Source organism: Bison bison, unplaced genomic scaffold (genome assembly GCF_000754665.1).
Source record: "Bison bison bison isolate TAMUID 2011002044 unplaced genomic scaffold, Bison_UMD1.0 scf7180017864530, whole genome shotgun sequence".
NCBI lineage: Eukaryota > Metazoa > Chordata > Mammalia > Artiodactyla > Bovidae > Bison > Bison bison.
Window position 1 is genome coordinate 8826862 of NW_011495080.1, and position 3613 is coordinate 8830474.

Genomic DNA, 3613 nt, shown 5'->3' on the forward strand with positions numbered 1-3613 from the left:
GTGGGTTTGAGAGAATTCAATATGGAAGAAGAGTAGTGTATGTGAGGCTGGAGAGCTAGAATGTCCTGGGCTTGATTCTATGGGTGGCCGGGACCTTCTGGGAGATCTGCCCTATGCAGGACACACACACACGAATCCTGGAGGTGATGTTTGCATTAACAGTAGTGGGCAAGAGAAGCAGAATACTCTTTTCTCTTCCCTTTCCTCCTCCAGGTCCTGACTGGGTCAGTTAACATCTCTCCCAGGAATTTAAAGTATGCTCTGAGGAGTCCAGTTTGCCTCTGATGAAGACTCAGAAACTCAAGGGTAGCCATGGCTGACATCACATGCATGGAGTAGTTAAGAGAGACCAGGGTCCATCTACGCACTGCGGGGAGGGGGGCGTGTGGATTATGGTCAATGCTTGTGCTTTTTCTTGACCTTCTTTCTGGTTCCTGTGCTTGTTGGTTCTAGGCTCGCCCTGTCCTTAGCCTCAAGGGTGAGATACTTTTTCACATATACTGCTCACTTGAGTAGTTTTCAACTTTCTGAATATACATTTTTTTCATCCAGGAGACATACAGATACACACCTGTAAGAAAAACAAGTGTCAGGAAATAAAATTCATCTTCACTATGGGTGATGCATACTGGAGAGTCTCCATCCTGGTTTTAAGTGTTGGTTGCAATATGCAGTTGAAAACACTGAGCTAGCATGAGTGATTTTCTCTTATTTGCAAGTAAGGAGCCTGGTTGAGAAATCAGGTTAACATACTTAATTGGTAGCCAGAATATGGGTGCAAAGGTTATAGTTTTTCTGTTCATCAGAAACTACCCTTAGATTCAATCTCATCAGGGACAACAAATAGGTTTCAATTCCTGTGGCAACTCTGATCAGGTTTTGTGGTTCCTTGGAGTGCTGAGTGGAGAGGAATCTGAAGCCCCCTCCAGTATGAGAGGGATAAGGTGCTGTGATCAATCACTGATGTCTGCTGGGTCCAGGAGTGGTGAATATGTCACTTGTTCAACATCTCCCCCAAGGCCTTGGCACAGAGTAGGTCCTCACTGAATGTTTGTGGAATGAGTGAATGAAATATTTCCCATCTCTGGTTTTCATTATCTAATGAGGTTAACCTACCTCTAGATGGTTAGGCTGCTTCCATTTTAAAGTCCATCTAGAATTCAGTTTTGCCCAGCAGGAATTCCTAAGAAGCTTTCTTAATGAAGACAGAAAATGCTGCAGAATCCTGATCTCCTTTTCACGGTGTCTTGTACCCCACAGGTGTCCTCTAACACTACATGGGCCCCTATTCCCATTCAGCTTCCTGAATTCTGTTCCATCTTAACTATTGTCCCAGATACTCCCTGTCTTGGTCCCATTCATCAGCCTGGCTCCTCCTACTGTGCTCTGGGCCTCCTGCCCTTCTCAGAGGTCTCTGCTCTGCTCAGACTCTTCCCTGTGGCTTCTCCACTTCTTTGGCACACCCAGTCTGGAGTACCCTAGAGTACAAACTCAGTATGTGTAAGATGGGAATGAAATCTTCTGTGGGATGGATGAGATATCAGCATCGACACCGATCATTCCAGACAGCTGATGGATGAATGGAGCAGGAAACACTGTAAAATGCCGATTGCTGAGAAGCAAGGTACATCTGTTGTCACACATGAAGTGCAAAGGATTCTGTGGGCCCAGGTGGCAGGTGTGTTGTTTTTAAGCCGAAACATCCTTTCTACTTCTCTGAGACAATTGTGTGGACAAAGAAGAATTCCAAGACTCTGGCTCACAGGCCAGGAGGGCGCTGTCGCCACTGGACTCCTACTGCTGGTGGGAACAGGGCCTACTGACTGACTGACTGCAGGAGAAATTGGCTCAGTTTTCCTTTCAATTACATGCATGTGGTTGAAGGATACACACACTATGAGGATTCCCCATCGCTGGAGCCCTAATCTCTCTCTGACTCCCACTGACCACCACCACCACGTCCCCCTAAGTGGCATCGAGGCTAGAGTGGGGACAAAGACCCAGGTTCTCCCAAGCGGTCACCTCCACACCCTGCACAGGCCACTCAGACTCGAGAGGCATCCGCCTGCGGCTGACGGGCAGGAATTCATTGCAATCTCCTTGGCTCTGTCCTTGGCGCTTGGAGCCATTTCCTGGAATGGAGGGGGAGGAAAATATTTCCCCCAAATACCAAGAAGAGTTATTTTGGGCATAAGATGTACAAAATACGAGAGGGATGCTCCTTTGGCCAACATGGAAACGTTCCTCTCAGCCCAATGTCCTCAACTGCTTGAAAAGCAAAGAACTGAGCCACACCCACTGCTTTTCTCATGCCTTCTCCCCCTGCCTGCATGAGAGAAAAGATCAGCAAGACCTTCCTGCTCAGGAGGGCATCAGAGTGGGAGCGACTGTGGTTCTGCACACCGTCCCAGTGGGAAGAGCCTGGATATCCTCTGTCCCACCTGGTCCTAGCTGCCCACTGCACTGCCACCTTAGGCTCTACAGAGCAAACACCAGAGGCTGGACAGAGGACAGCGTGGGGAATCTTTGAGCTCTTGCATCTTGCCTTCCAGTCCCTGCCCTCTGCCTCGCCTCCCCTGCAGACTACCTTCCAATCCTCTCCAAGGCTGCTATTCTCAAATGACAACCAGGTCACCATTGAGTGTCACTTGGATCAAACTGTATTTAAGAATTCACTTTTCCAAAGTGCCACATCTTTAAGCTATAGAAACTGGAGTGTGAAGGCAAACCCATCCACCAAGAAATCGAAACCAAGCCAGGACAGAAGGCAGGCCTGGCAGGTGTCACCGGGGGCCCACCTGCCAATAGTGTGCATTTATCAGTTTTGGCTAGAGAAATGGTTACAGTGGGAAAAGTTTAACAGGCCTTTCCCATGATCCCCTGTTTGGTCGCCCCAAAGGAAACCTATTTTATCCACAGTGTAGAAGGCAGTTCTCATGACTTTGAGGACAGATGGAGTGAGATCTTCCATAATTTCTTTGGGAGATTTGGGTTCTCCCAGTTTTTCTGCTCACCCCTACTTCCTCATCTCCATGCTATGGCCTGGGTTTTATACAGTCCTTCGCATTCACAAGTCAGGAACCCTGCTGGAAAACGTTGCCTGAATTCTCATCTGCAGACCAAGACTCCTTTACACCCTCAGAACTCACACTCCTAAGAAACTCAACGCACATCCTCTGCACATGGGGGCGAGGTATCCTGATCTTTGGGGGTGTGCTCAAGGCCGTTTCCAAAGCATGTCAAAGGCAGGGCTGGAGGCTCTGGCAGTCTCCTGGGGCCCAGGCTGGCTCCTGGAGCGCTGATTCCTGGGCAGGCACAGCCCAGCCCCAAAGCTAACGTTCCCCGGCTCCCAGCCGTCTTCCCACCGGTTAGAACTCTGGTGCAAAGTTACCCCAATCCAGAACCAAGCCGTCCGCCCTGCCCTTCGCCTGCCTCAGTTTCCCCGGGGTCCCGGGTGGGCTGGGCTGGGTGGCCTGCCAAGAAAGACCAGCGGAGAAGGAGAAAGGAGAGAGCCGGGCACTTACCTCGCCGCTGCTGGCGCCGCGATTCCTCGATCCCTCCGGGGCTCCATGCCTGCCCGCCCCTCTTATAGCCGCCGAAGCACAACTTGCGC

At 50.1% G+C, this 3613-nt stretch overlaps 1 protein-coding gene across 1 annotated transcript in view; it reads right to left on the reverse strand.

Annotated features, from left to right (window-relative positions):
• LEP (leptin) overlaps window positions 1-3537 on the reverse strand; it is a 16858-nt gene extending 13321 nt beyond the window's left edge. Inside the window, exon 1 of the mRNA XM_010831717.1 lies at window positions 3525-3537. The gene's annotated coding sequence lies outside the window, so the exon portion shown is untranslated. The remainder of the gene's footprint in view (window positions 1-3524) is intronic.
• Window positions 3538-3613: the final 76 nt, after the last annotated feature.